Source organism: Mesoplodon mirus (genome assembly GCF_964341445.2).
Source record: "Mesoplodon mirus genome assembly, chromosome: 7".
Classification (NCBI taxonomy): domain Eukaryota; kingdom Metazoa; phylum Chordata; class Mammalia; order Artiodactyla; family Ziphiidae; genus Mesoplodon; species Mesoplodon mirus.
Window position 1 is genome coordinate 68255524 of NC_138983.1, and position 15858 is coordinate 68271381.

The following is a 15858-nucleotide window of genomic DNA, read 5'->3' on the forward strand; positions in this document are numbered from 1 at the left end:
TGTTCTATAAGCCTTTGTTTCTTTAGGTACAAAATGAGCTTGTATTACCCATAGGATTATTACCCTATGGATGTTATCATAGGATTATTAAGGATTACTAGAATAATGTACGTGAAGTCCCTGGTGTAAAGTATGAAACATAATACACATTCAAGAAATGTATTCACCTGCTTCCATCTACGCATATGTTGTCTTCAGAGGTTTAGGACAGCAGAGACTATGCAGGATTAAAAGTCCTGAGAAATAATACACTAGAATCCAGCTACCAGCAATTTTGTAACTACTAGTCATCAGATGGAAAATTCTGATTTAAAAAATCAACCTTCTATCCATCTCTCAGTAGAACCTAACTTTCACCCATCCCCACCTTACACTTACTATTTACACACCTCAACTGAGTTCAGGCCAAGAAGTGCATTTGACCTGACACCTGAAGTAGGATGTAAACACCATCATAGGTATCTAGTCCTAATGGATTATAGGATGGGGGAAGTTCTGGGGAAAGTGCTGCCCCAGTAGGAGGATAGGAATCTGCTCTAAGTTCTCATCGAAGCAGTGGGTTCACTGCAACACCTCCCTGGCCCTGTCTCAGCCTCCAGCACAAGATAGAGCCTCCTGGGCTATTCCAGCTTGACCTCTGCATATTTGTACTGCCCACAAACCCATGGCCTTCCTCCACAGCCACCCTCTTGCCCACATTTCAGCCAGCAATCACCAATCTTGAGTCCCCTGTCTGATCACATTCCTCTCTGAAGGTTTTCTGAGCTCCAACCAAACCCCAGCTAATAGACCATGGTCCCATCAATAGATGGGTCATGGTAACAGATGTGTGATTAGTCACCTGTCCTCCTGGGTGATGTCTCTATTCTTTGGTCCACATGTTAAAATAGGCGGCTATCATAGTCTGGGTGAAGGGCATGGGAAATGATGATAATCACCAGGCTGAAAGGACAGAGGAGACCGGCATGTAGCTGATGAATCAGATAAGCCACTTATCCATGTAAAACCCTCCAGGGGCTCCCTATGACACTTGACAGAAAATCCAAGCTCCTTCCCAGGGCCTGCAAGGCCCTAGATGAACTGCCTTGCTGCCCCCTCCAAACCTGTCTGCCACTTGCTCTCTTTACTCACTCAGGTTCAGTCCCGCTGCTCTTCTTTCTGTTTCCTAAATACTCTTTCACAGCTCAGACCTTTCACTATTGTTTGCTCTCCCTGAAATTCACTTTTCCTAGACCTTCTCATAACTGACTTCCTGTCATTCAAGTCTCCACTCACGTGTCATGCCTCTGCAAAGAACTTTCCTGACCACTCCACCTGCGCAGTCACTCCCTAAACCATTACCCTGTCTTATTCTCATCATTGACCTTATCCCTCTGAAATGATCTTATTTATAGTTGTATACTTACTTAACATCTGTCTCTTCTACTAGAATGTCATTACAGTGAAGTCTGGGACTTGTGTTTCAATGCCTAGAACAGAGACTGGTACATAGAACAGTCTCCAAAACAATATCTGGGTGAACAATTCGCACTGTTCTAAAGGCACATCTGGCTGCCTCGTAAACTGACTGGCACTGAAAGGGCAGATCAAATAACCATAAGAGCAGCAAAGATTTCAAGTGGAGCAGTGGAGGGTTGGACAGGCAAAGATTATCCAAGGAATTTTTTCCTTTGGCAACAAGATTCCAGCCACCAGGGCTAAGCGTGGGGTCTTGAATGGACCAGGAAAGGGCAACAGTGCCCCCACTCTGTCTCAGTCTACAGGAAGACTGGTATTAGGCAAGGGAATCAATCAGGACTAAGGAAAAAGGAAAAAGGTCTAATCCTGGAATGGACAAGCCAACCTAGAAGAGGAAAAGGAAGGTGTGTCATAGGCAAGACAGCTAACCAGCAATCAACCCGGAATGTACAGATTTCCAAATCTCATGGCAAGTGGCAATGGTTTGGTGAGAGTGAGCATTGCCGAACCTCATCAGTGTTGACTCAGAAAACAGTGACCTAATTCTCTATCCTGCCAAGAGGGGTCCAGGGATTGAGGGTAGAGAGTGAGGGATTCTAGGGAGGACAGAGCCACATAGAGGTGGGAGCTGACAGTTTCTAGCAGCCAGCCACTGCAAGAGTTAATCAGCTCACAGTCCCAGAGGCAGCAGAAGATGAATAGCTGTGTGCTGTGATTACTCTTCCTTTTAAACTGTCGCGTCTCCATGTTACAGGCCACACTTTCTGAAGTAAGTAAGTCATGCCCAGCATTCATCTCACACATATAGACAAATATGAAATCAACATTTCTCCATGGTAAAAAGATCCTGCTGTGTCTGCTGCTGCTGGTGGGGATCCTGAGTGTCACTCCCTTCCTCTAAGGGAATAAGCGGCTCAGAAGAAGGACCTGCTTCCTTGTCAGGGGCTCAGTTTAGGCATGGTTAGGAGTAACTGCCTAAAACAGAAACAGACCATTATGAAGTGGGGTCACCTGTGCCAGTTCTGGGTAGTTGGAACTAGCTCCTGTGGCAGACTCTTCATAGCAGTATCTGCAGTGGATCTTTGTTCAAACTTTAAAAGAGAGGATTAGTTGAGAGGTACTAAGTGTGTATTAAAGACTGTATAGTTCCCTAAATAGAGAACTTAAGCATACACAGTATTTATTTGCCTTTAATTTACCTGTATAAATGGATTTCTCAGGCTGTATGTAGTCTGGCTATATGTGAACTGTAGAATCATATACAGCCTCTAGGCTGGAATGGAGGCATGGAAACGATACAATGTCATAGAAATTGCACTGGATCTTGCCCCAACCTGTGGCTCCATGCTTCCAGCACCCCTGCATCTCAGGTGGTTATTCCAGGAGTTCCTAGGGGTGTCTTAAACAAGACTCACAAGTAAGCCCACTCTCACTGGATGTGGCCCTGGCCCTGCATCCCTCTCGCAGCATCCACAGGGTTCTTCTGTATCCTGAAGAGCACACCATCATAATGGCACAAACGGCAGGATGCCAGAGACGCTCACTATTTTGTCTTGTTGTCAGGAATGCTCCTTCCCCTCTTTTTTCTTGTAATTTCGGGAAGGGTATTAATCGTAATAATGATAATGATCATTGTAGTAATGATAGTTGTGAAGTGTTGAGCATGGTTACTATGTGTCACCATTCTAAGTGATTGACATGTAATTCATGTGATCCCCGGAACAACCCTACAAGGCAAATACTATTTTACTGATGAGGAGACTGAGGAACAGAGGAGGTAACTTGCCTAAGGCTACTTGTGGCATGGTATTCGACAGAGTTTTAGTGAAAGAACTGGGTTTTCTTACACACACACACACACAGGAAGAGAAAGATATCCTGAGAAATAATATTTATAAGGCTGCACACAAATACATGTATAAAGAAATGATATACTATACAAGTGCTGTTAGGGCAGTTCTCTCACTTCCAGTGTTTGGGGCACGACATTATATAATGAATAGAGATCTCTCACCGTCTTTTTAAACTACTACGTGGTATTCCACTGTGTGATGATACCATAATATACTTAATGAATATCTCATTTTGAATGTTAATAGGGTTTTCTAATTTTTCCTATTCTACTAATGCTGAAATGAACCTCTTGGGACCTGTATCTTTAGATACTTGTCCTATTATTTCCCTAAGATTAAATTCTAGAAAATGCCTTGCTGCATAAATGGAGATCCACATTTTCAATTTTGATAATATATTGCCCAACCATTCTCTAGAAAGTTTGTTGTATCAGTCTGAATTTATACCAAGGCATATGAGAATGTCTGTTTATTCATGCCCTGGCCAATGTTGGATACTACCAATATTTTTCATCATTTTGAATTTAATAGGCAAGAAATGACATCTAACTGATGTTTTAATTTGTGTTTCCTTGATAGCTAATGAGGGTCAGCATTTTTTCTAATGCTAAAAATGTATGTATCTATTCTTCTATGAATCGCCCCCCTGTCTTTGGGCCATTTTCTGTTGGAATATCCTCTTCTTCTTGCAGATTTGCATGAGCCCTGAAACGATTAAGGAAGCCAAACCTTTCTTTGTAATATCTCTTACGAATAATTTTCAGAGTTTGTCTTTTAATGTTGTTTATGGTATTTAGGTGGACAATTAGATTAGAGTTTATGTTTGCTATTCACAAGTTGTGGAGTTTTATGTAGTCAAATACATTATTAACCTTTTCCTTTCAGCCATTGAGTCCACACATTTTAAGTCTTTCACCACCACGAGATTACATAAATACTTATTTATATATTCTGGTATTATAAATTAAGGTATAAGACTCAAAACTGTTTTTTAAATGCTTATCTATTTGCCCCGATCATATTTTATCGAATAATCCATTTAATAAATAGTTGATTCTTTCCCTAATATTTTCAACTGACATCATTAATATACACCAAATTATTATACATACTTAACTCAGCTTCTGAATTTTCTTTTTAGTTTTATGGATCTGTCTGACTACTTTGGTACCATACCACAGTGATAATTTAATTTCTGACAGGGCAAGTCAATCTCATTGTTCATTTTTCTTGGTCTTTTCATGACTATTCTAACACAATTATTCTTCTAAATGAACTTTAGAATAATTTGGTCAAGTTCCAAACAAAAATCTCATCAAATTTTAATTGGGATTGCATTAAATTTATAAATTAATTTGGGGAGAAATGACATGTTTAAAATATTGAAGCTTCTCATCTAGAAACATGGAATGTCTCTTGATATATTAACATCTTTTATGTCTTTAAGTTTGTAATATTTCTGTGGTAGATCTGTCATATCTCTTATTAAGATTAGTTCTAGTTATCTAAAATTTTTGTTGCTACTGTTAATCTGATTTTTAAGTGTATTTCTAAGTAGCTATTTCTATAGTGTAGAGAAGCTACTGATTTCTATGTTAATTTGGTAACTGGAAACTATGAAGTGCTTTCATTCTATTTTTCAAATGATTCTCATTTTTTTCTAGGTAGACGATCTTAATCCTGAATAAATATAATTAATGTTGCCTCCTCGTTCATAATATTTATGGGATTTATGTTGGTAAAACAAATATTTTGACACGTGTCTTAACATGGAGACTCTTGGAATTCTTGAAAAAAAATCATGCTTCTAATAAAATGTAGAATCATCACTTTCTTTTTAAACTAAGTATTGTCTTTAACATATTCAGCTGACCATTAAACTTTCCCTAACTTCCATTCTAACTACTGGGGATTTACTTCCTACTGTATTTCATTCTTAAATTATTTTAAAATTTTAACAATGAGAAAGAGGAAGAGCAAGAGATTGAGATTGAAGTGGTCTAAATTGTGGACTCTGAAGCCAGACTGTCTAGGTTCAAATCCCGTCTCTGTTATTTATTAGTTGTTATTATTTGGGGCTAACTATTTCATTTAGATGTGGTTCCCAAATCTGTAACATGGGGAAAATAATAGCACCTACTTAACATGGTTGATGTAAGAGATTTTACACACACACACACACCATCAAATAGCAAGCTCTCAATAAACATGTACTCTGCTTATTTTTATTTTGCTTAGTTCCCAAATCTTGCACTCACTTACTACTTGCTATCCATCAACAGGGGAATCTCGGCATGTCTTCATATCTGAAAACATGACTAAAGACAAATTCAACTCCAGAATCACTGATGATTAATGTTTATGTCACTGCAGTTTCATGGGGAAACAAAGTGGTAAAACATTCCTGAAATACCTTTGAAGTTCCTCCGCTTTTTCTAAGGTTCTCCCTTCTGCAGTTGCCACATTTCTCACTGTCTCTCTCTCCCTCTGTCTCCAAATTTCTCCTTCCTACCTCCAAAACTGGTATTTTTTTAAAGTTTTATAATAGTAAATACACTGAGACAATTGTGAGATATTTAATTATACCCCATCCAATCTGAAGTTGAAATCATACTACAACCCATATCATTTCCAAATCCTCCTCCCCCTGCCCTCTTTCTCTCTCCCTTGATCTTTAATATGCTGCCAGTCCAATAAGAGTAACTCATTAGGTACCTTAAAACAGAGATCATTTTTTACATTTCCAAGGGGAAAACGATATGCACCATTATTAACCAACTCAGTATATTTATGTACTAAATATTATAATTGGATACAGATAATATGAAATGTAGCAAATAACGTGACATGTAGACCATTTATGTGAATTATCAGAGAATGAGAAGATTGTTCCAAATTATCAATGTTTCTTTCTGAGATGAGCAAGAAGACTACTGGGTGTGAAGGTTACCTTTCCAGTAGTGCCCAGCCACTAACCAATCCCTAAACTGAAAGATTAATGGTGTTATTTTTGTATCACATTAAAAAATTATTTGTATAAGGAGAGTGTCAATAGTATTTTGTATTTTCCTATATTTTCTCATTGGATCATTCAGCTTCAGGATGATGCTTAATTATAGAAGTGATAGTAGATATGGATGTCACATCCTTGATAAGAATGACTCTAATGTTTCCCTACAGAGCATCATGCTAGATGCCACCTCTTGGTTGAAGATCGGATTTTTCATTGCATTTAAAGGAAATTAATTTTTCCTACTATGGCAGAAATTTTTTAAAGCAGAAATGGCTACTGAATTTCATCATATGCTTTCTTAATGACTACTGATATGATTATATGGCTTTGTATTATTGACATTTATATGAGTCAATATTGATTGACTTTGTTATTCTAAATACCCTCTACTTGGCAATTAGAATTTACTGGTCATTCATTAACTTATCAAATATATATTGAATAACCATGATTTATTATTTTTTAAATGCCAATGCATTCATTTTGTTCATGTTTTGTAGGATTTTTTTGTCTGTATGTAAATATAGTTTTTGTTTTTGTTTTTACAATGCTGGTAGGAATTTTATTTTTTATTTTTTATTTTTTTTTACGTCTTCATTGGAGTATAATTGCTTTACAATGGTGTGTTAGTTTCTGCTTTATAACAAAGTGAATCAGTGATACATATACATGTGTTCCCATATCTCTTCCCTCTTGCGTCTCCCTCCTCCCACCCTCCCTATCCCACCCCTCTAGGTGGTCACAAAGCACCGAGCTGATCTCCCTGTGCTATGCGGCTGCTTCCCACTAGCTATCTATTTTACATTTGGTAGTGTATATATGTCCATGCCACTCTCTCACTTTGTCACAGCTTACCCTTCCCCTCCCCACATCCTCAAGTCCATTCTCTAGTAGGTCTGTGTCTTTATTCCTGTCTTACCCCTAGGTTCTTTATGACATTTTTTTTTCTTAAATTCCATACATATGTGTTAGCATACGGTATTTGTCTTTCTCTTTCTGACTTACTTCACTCTGTATGACAGACTCTAGTTCCATCCACCTCATTACAAATAGCTCAATTTCGTTTCTTTTTATGTTTGAGTAATATTCCATTGTATGTATGTGTCACATATTCTTTATCTGTTCATCTGATGGTGGAAGCTTAGGTTGTTTCCATCTCCTGGCTATTGTGAATAGAGCTGCAATGAACATTTTGGTACATGACTTTTTTGAATTATGGTTTTCTCAGGGTATATGCCCAGTAGTGAGATTGCTGGGTCATATCGTAGTTCTATTTGTAGTTTTTTAAGGAACCTCCATACCGTTCTCCATAGTGGCTGTACCAATTCACATTCCCACCAGCAGTGCAAGAGTGTTCCCTTTTCTCCACACCCTCTCCAGCATTTATTGTTTCTAGATTTTTTGATGATGGCCATTCTGACTGGTGCGAGATGATATCTCAATGTAGTTTTGATTTGCATTTCTCTAATGATTAATGATGTTGAGCATTCTTTCATGTGTTTGTTGGCAGTCTGTATATCGTCTTTGGAGAAATGTCTATTTAGGTCTTCTGCCCATTTTTGGATTGGGTTGTTTGTTTTTTTGTTATTGAGCTGCATGAGCTGCTTGTAAATTTTGGAGATTAATCCTTTGTCAGTTGCTTCATTTGCAAATATTTTCTCCCATTCTGAGGGCTGTCTTTTCAACTTGTTTATAGTTTCCTTTGCTGTGCAAAAGCTTTTAAGTTTCATTAGGTCCCATTTGTTTATTTTTGGTTTTACTTCCATTTCTCTAGGAGGTGGGTCAAAAAGGATCTTTCTGTGATTTATGTCATAGAGTGTTCTGCCTATGTTTTCCACTAAGAGTTTGATAGTTTCTGGCCTTACATTTAGGTCTTTAATCCATTTTGAGCTTATTTTTGTGTATGGTGATAGGGAGTGATCTAATCTCACACTTTTACATGTACCTGTCCAGTTTTCCCAGCGCCACTTATTGAAGAGGCTGTCCTTTCTCCACTGTACATTCCTGCCTCCTTGATCAAAGATAAGGTGACCATATGTGCGTGGGTTTATCTCTGGGCTTTCTATCCTCTTCCGTTGATCTATATTTCTGTTTTTGTGCCAGTACCATACTGTCTTGATTACTGTAGCTTTATAGTATAGTCTGAAGTCAGGGAGCCTGATTCCTCCAGCTCCCTTTTTCATTCTCAAGATTGCTTTGGCTATTCGGTGTCTTTTGTGTTTCCATACAAATTGTGAAATTTTTTGTTCTGGTTCTGTGAAAAATGCCAGTGGTAGTTTGATAGGGATTGCACTGAATCTGTAGATTGCTTTGGGTAGTAGAGTCATTTTCACAGTGTTGATTCTTCCAATCCAAGAACATGGTATATCTCTCCATCTATTTGTATCATCCTTAATTTCTTTCATCAGTGTCTTATAATTTTCTGCATACAGGTCTTTGGTCTCCTTAGGTAGGTTTATTCCTAGATATTTCATTCTTTTTGTTGCAATGATAAATGGGAGTGTTTTCTTGATTTCACTTTCAGATTTCTCATCATTAGTGTATAAGAATGCCAGATATTTCTGTGCATTAATTTTGTATCCTGCTACGTTACCAAATTCATTGATTAGCTCTAATAGTTTTCTGGTAGCATCTTTAGGATTCTCTATATATAGTATCATGTCATCTGTAAACATTGACAGCCTTACTTCTTCTTTTCTGATTTGGATTCCTTTTATTTCCTTTTCTCCTCTGATTGCTGTGGCTAAAACTTCCAAAACTAGGTTGAATAAGAGTGGTGAGAGTGGGCAGCCTTGTCTTGTTCCTGATCTTAGTGGAAATGCTTTCAGTTTTTCACCATTGAGGACAGTGTTGGCTGTGGGTTAGTCATATATGGCCTTTATTATGTTGAGGAAAGTTCCCTCTATGCCTACTTTCTGCAGGGTTTTTATCATAAATGGGTGTTGAATTTTGTCAAAAGCTTTCTCTGCATCTATTGAGATGACCATATGGTTTTTCTCCTTCAATTTGTTAATATGGTGTATCACGTTGATTGATTTGCATATATTGAAGCATTCTTGCATTCCTGGGATAAACCCCACTTGATCATGGTGTATGATCCTTTTAATGTGCTGTTGGATTCTGTTTGCTAGTATTTTGTTGAGGATTTTTGCATCTATGTTCATCAGTGATATTGGCCTGTAGTTTTCTTTCTTTGTGACATCGTTGTCTGGTTTTGATAGCAGGGTGATGGTGGCCCGTCAAATGAGTTTGGGAGTGTTCCTCCCTCTGCTATATTTTGGAAGAATTTGAGAAGGATAGGTGTTAGCTCTTCTCTAAATGTTTGATAGAATTCGCTTGTGAAGCCATCTGGTCTTGGGCTTTAGTTTGTTGGAAGATTTTTAATCACAGGTTCAATTTGAGTGCCTGTGATTGGTCTGTTCATATTTTCTGTTTCTTCCTGATTCAGTCTTGGCAGGTTGTGCATTTCTAAGAATTTGTCCATTTCTTCCAGGTTGTCCATTTTATTGGCATAGAGTTGCTTGTAGTAATCTCTCATGATCTTTTGTATTTCTGCAGTGTCAGTTGTTACTTCTCCTTTTTCATTTCTAATTCTATTGATTTGAGTCTTCTCCCTTTTTTTCTTGATGAGTCTGGCTAATGGTTTATCAATTTTGTTTATCTTCTCAAAGAACGAGCTTTTAGTTTTATTGATCTTTGCTATCATTTCCTTCATTTCTTTTTCATTTATTTCTGTTGTGATCTTTATGATTTCTTTCCTTCTGCTAACTTTGGGTTTTTTTTGTCCTTCTCTCTCTAATTGCTTTAGGTGCAAGGTTAGGTTGTTTATTCGGGATGTTTCCTGTTTCATAAGGGAGGATTGTATTACTATAAACTTTCCTCTTAGAACAGCTTTTGCTGCATCCCATAGGTTTTGGGTCATCGTGTTTCCATTGTCATTTGTTTCTAGGTATTTTTTGATTTCCTCTTTGATTTCTTCAGTGATCTCTTGGTTATTTAGTAGTGCACTGTTTAGCCTCCATGTATTAGTATTTTTTACAGAATTTTTCCTGTAATTGATATCGAGTCTTATAGCGTTGAGGTCAGAAAAGATACTTGGTATGATTTCAATTTTCTTAAATTTACAAAGGCTTGATTTGTGACCCAGGATATGATCTATCCTGGAGAATGTTCCATGAGCACTTGAGAAGAATGTGTATTCTGTTGCTTTTGGATGGAATGTCGTATAAATGTCAGTTAAGTCCATCTTGTTTAATGTATTATTTAAAGCTTGTGTTTCCTTATTTATTTTTATTTTGGATGATCTGTCCATTGGTGAAAGTGGTGTGTTAAAGTCCACTACTATGACTGTGTTACTGTTGATTTCCCGTTTTATGGCTGTTAGCATTTGGCTTATGTATTGAGGTGCTCCTATGTTGGGTGCGTAAATATTTACTATTGTTATATCTTCTTTTTGGATTGATCCCTTGATCATTATGTAGTGTCCTTCTTTGTCTCTTGTAATAGTCTTTATTTTAAAGTCTATTTTGTCTGATACGAGAATTGCTACTCCAGGTTTCTTTTGATTTCCATTTGCATGGAATATCTTTTTCCATCCCCTCACTTTCAGTCTGTATGTTTCCCTAGGTCTGAAATGGGTCTCTTGTAGACAGCATGTATATGGGTCCTGTTTTTGTATCCATTTAACCAGTCTATGTCTTTTGGTTGGAGCATTTAATCCATTTACATTTAAGGTAGTCATCGATATTTATGTTCCTATTACCATTTTCTTAATTGTTTTGGGTTTGTTATTGTAGGTCTTTTCCTTCTCTTGTGTGTCCTGCCTAGAGAAGTTCCTTTAGCATTTGTTATAAAGCAGGTTTGGTGGTGCTGAATTCTCTTAGCTTTTGCTTGTCTGTAAAGGTTTTAGTTTCTCTGTTGAATCTGAATGAGATCTTTGCTGTATAGAGTAATCTTGGTTGTAGGGTTTTCCCTTTCATCACTTTAAATATGTCTTGCCACTCCCTTCTGGCTTGCAGAGTTTCTGCTGAGAGATCAGCTGTTAACCTTATGAGGTTTACCTTGTATGTTATTTGTTGTTTTCCCCTTGCTGCTTTTAATATTTCTTCTTTGTATTTAATTTTTGATAGTTTGATTCATATGTGTCTTGGCATGTTTCTCCTTGGATTTATCCTTTATGGGACTCTCTGTGCTTCCTGGACTTGACTGAGTATTTCCTTTCCCATATCAGGGAAGTTTTCAACTATAATCTCTGCAAATACTTTCTCAATCCCTTTCTTTTTCTCTTCTTCTTCTGGGACCCCTGTAATTCAAACGTTGGTGCATTTAATGTTGTCCCAAAGGTCTCTGAGACTGTCCTCAATTCTTCTCATTCTTTTTTCTTTATTCTGCTCTGCAGTAGTTATTTCCATTATTTTATCTTCCAGGTCACTTATCCGTTCTTCTGTCTCAGTTATTCTGCTATTGATTCCTTCTAGAGACTTTTTAATTTCACTTATAGTGTTGTTCATCATTGTTTGTTTGCTCTTTAGTTCTTCTAGGTCCTTGTTAAACGTTTCTTGTATTTTCTCCAATCTATTTCCAATATTTTGGGTCATCTTTACTATCATTACTCTGAATTCTTTTTCAGGTAGACTGCCTATTTCCTCTTCATTTGTTTGGTCTGGTGGGTTTTTACCTTGCTCCTTCATCTGCTGTGTGTGTCTCTGTCTTCTTATTTTGTTTAACTTACTGTGTTTGGGGTCTCCTTTTTGCAGGCTGCAGGTTTGTTGTTCCCACTGTTTTTGGTGTCTGCCCCCAGCAGCTAAGGTTGGTTCAGTAGGTTGTGTAGGCTTCCTGGTGGAGTGGTGTGGTGCCTGTGTTCTGGTGGATGAGGCTAGATCTTGTCTTTCTGGTGGATAAGACCACATCTGTTGGTGTGTTTTGGGGTGTCTGTGACCTTATTATGATTTTAGGCAGCCTCTCTGCTAATGGGTGGGGTTGTGTTCCTGTCTTGGTGGTTGTTTGTTATAGCCTGTCCAGCACTGTAGCTTGCTGGGCGTTGAGTTGAGCTGGGTCTTAGTGTTGAGAAGGAGATCTCTGGGTGAGCTTTCCCCGTTTGATATTACTTGGAGCCGGGAGTTCTCTGGTGGACCAGTGTCCTGAACTTGGCTCTCCCACCTCAGAGGCACAGGCCTGACATCCGGCCAGAGCACTAAGATCCTGTCAGCCACAAGGCCCTGGGTTCAGTTCTGTGGTTACAACTCATAGCTCAGCTGGAATGGCTGGACTGACTTAGATCACTGGCCCTCTCTCCACATGGTCTTCTCTCAGACTTCTTTGGATCTGGCTTCTTCAGGAGTCCTTAAAGGCTGGGCAGGCATGGTCAATATGCTGGGACTGGACAGGACAGGGCCAGGAGTGGATCAAAACCCACTTTAGAGTAGCTTCAGACCTGACTGCTCTGGAACATGCAGAACCCACTATAGTCTACTTATCTGAATCCCTTTTCTCCTTCATGGCTTGGCTCCAGGCCCTATCTGTCCTTTGATATTTTTTTTCTCTAAAAGTTTGACTCTGTTGAGGATTAATGCGAATTCTCAGCTTTCCTGTTAGTTTTTCCAAGACAACTCAATGTAACAACTGTCTTCAATTTCATTACTGATGTTTGTATTATTATTAACCCCAATAGCTACTACAGTAGTTTAATTAGCATATGCATAGTCCAGTTCAATTCTTCTCATATCATTCCAGGAGGAGAGAATATCTTGTTATCTGAAATGGATCGTGACTGAGTTTCTTATTAAATGAATTGTTTAAAACACAAGAGTGAAAGCCTTTTGCAGTGCATAAAAAGCCATATTGGTCTGATGATTATTTAGTGAAAATAACACTGAAACTTGGCTTTCTGGTTTATTGTTGCTCAGAACTTCACTAATTCTGTAGCTCTCTCTGAAGATCACATAGTCCAAATCCACACTCCCTTTTCTTATACCTTTGGGACCAGATGTATTCAGAATTCCATTTTTTTTCAAAAAGAAATTATTTTATAAAGTTAATAAAGGAGCTATATCATATGTTTCATAACACTTTTGGCAGTGTTTGAGGTAAGACATCAAGATCAAATTCACAAAAATGTATGAATTCTGAGCCTAAATGGGATAAATAAGGATGATTAGCCTCCCCCAGTTTAGGTCAAGTTTTGCTACCAAAGGAGCTGCAGAAAAACTTTGTATTTTCCGAGCTTTTATGGGCAAGACAGTATAACCTTTTCCTTGTTTTGTTCCATTTTCTTCCATTAGTTGGTTAAAATACAGTAATAAAACCTGACCTGGGAGGTGGAAATGAACAAAAGAGACAGCAGGGTCTCCCAGCAAAAGGTTGAGGTTAAAACAGTATTTGGAAACATCTTTCTGCTTGTTTTCATTGACTGTTTCTTTCCAGAAGAATAGTTTGGGATAACATTCTCAATTATAGTCTAAGGATCTGAGGCATCCAGATGTATGACTGGGAAAAGGAATTTGATCTCTTGTGACCAAGAAATTTGTCCCTTGGTGAGATGGCGCTCACAGGAGCAGACTCTTGAGTCTACAGAGATTTCTTTTTGGCTTCACCTTATCTTTTCTTCAACACTTCCGAAATTATCCTCAGTGTTAGCAGTTCTAGCTATTAGGTCTGTAGGAGAGTTTGATTCAATTTTCACTATAATTCATTGCCATCCCTGGGGAGTGTTTCCCAACAGTCCTCACTGAACTTGTTATTTACAGGTCTGATTGTAGAGAAATGATTACACATATTAAGAACCCTCAAATGCAGATTGTCAAATTATTCCTGGAGCTGGGGGAGGAGAGAAAGTTGAGAAGGAAGGAAGGAAGGAAAGAAGAAAGAGAGGGAGGGGTGGTGAGATATTTCCTAATCTCGTTCATTCCTTTCTACAAATCAGTAAATAAGGCCCCAGAAAATTGAAGATTAAGCTCTGTGGTTAGAGTTCTAAGCTTAGGGACCAACAACAAGTCCTGAGCCTCCAGCTTGCCTCCTTATCTGCCCTTCTCTCCTTCTACTTTTTTTTTTTTTCTTTTTTGAGGGTTTGCAGAGGTGGGGTAATGAAGGGACTTACTCTTGTGAAGTCTCACTGGCTCCTGTTCAAATAAAGTTTAAGGAAATGGAGTACTTCAGTGTTCTTGTTTCCAGAAATGAGGGAAGTGTTTGAATCTCGGTTCTACCACTTCAATTATGTCACCTGGGAGCTGAGATCCTTAATAATTTCAACCATCTCCAATACTAGCTCCCCAGAACCAGAAGTCAGGAGCCACTTCTTACTCTTGCAGGAAGAGGCAAGAAGGAGAATCAAAGGGAAACTCATCTGTGTCTCTTGCAGTCCAACTTCGCCCAGCACGAGGGACCCACCCCGCCCCCAGGTGAGCTGAGCATGCCCTGTGGCTGCAGGCAGCAATCACTCTGCACTCCACTTTCTTGTTCCAGCTCTGCCCTTGCTTTGGTCACTGGTTCTCCCAGCTTCAAAATCCAGCCCCTGCACCTCTGGACCTAAACCCTGCACTGTCACCTGTAGTGTTTGCACCTCAGATCTCCCCTGTGGGCTCTGCCTTTGACTATCAGACTCTTCCCTCTGAGGAAGTCCTTTGCACCCCAGTCTTGACTACTGGAGCCAGAGGCAGAGCTGGCAGAGAGCACAGAAGACAAGTGCTCCCTTGAACAGTTTCTCCCAAAGGCAGGACCTCTTCTGACCTTGTGACATATAAGAAAAATGGTAAAAGTCGGTGCCTCTTTCCTCCCCTGCCCATCAGGATGGAAGGACAAGGCTGTGCTTCTACCTGGAGCCCAGTTCTCCTGTGACCTGCCTCATTCAGTGACAGGGAAACCCAGACCTTTCCTCCAAGTTGTACCTGCTCTCAGAAGGGGAAGGAGAGGGTAAGAGGACAGTCTTGCTGCTGTGGGTACAGACCAGAGCCTTGATGCCTTCCCCTCCCCCCAGGGAGAGTACAACTCTAAGAGGCGCCCTCACTCCTGCCTGCATTTTAATTAATATCATCCCACCGTCTATCAACAGCAAGTCAACATGCTTCACACCAGGGGAGAAAAACAATCCTCACCTTGTCAGCCCTGCTTCTCCAGGAGCAGCTGAGGGTCTCAACACCGCCTTACTCTCTGCCACCTCTTTTTCCCTGGGGGCTGTTGACAGGGTGTGGTGCAGCTTGCCATGGAGATGGCTGTGGCATCAGAAGGTGACAGCAAGGGAACGTGGCAGAATGGGTTGGGCCGGCTATTGGTCAGGCACAGGCATTCAGTACAGACCCTGTGCTCAGGGTTTGCCAATCCTTGGAGCAATGCTATGTGATAGGGATGTCTACCCCCATCTTAATAAAGGGAGCACTGGGGTTTGGAGACATGCAGGGACCACTCCTCAGTGGTCATGCTGCTTATAAAGGGCCAGGCTATGCATCTGGATGCAGACCTGGCCCATGGAGCCCTCAGGGTCTTTCTGCCCCGCTTCCCCTGGACTCCAGGACAGTAGCCTGGGGAGGGGCTGGCCCTGAC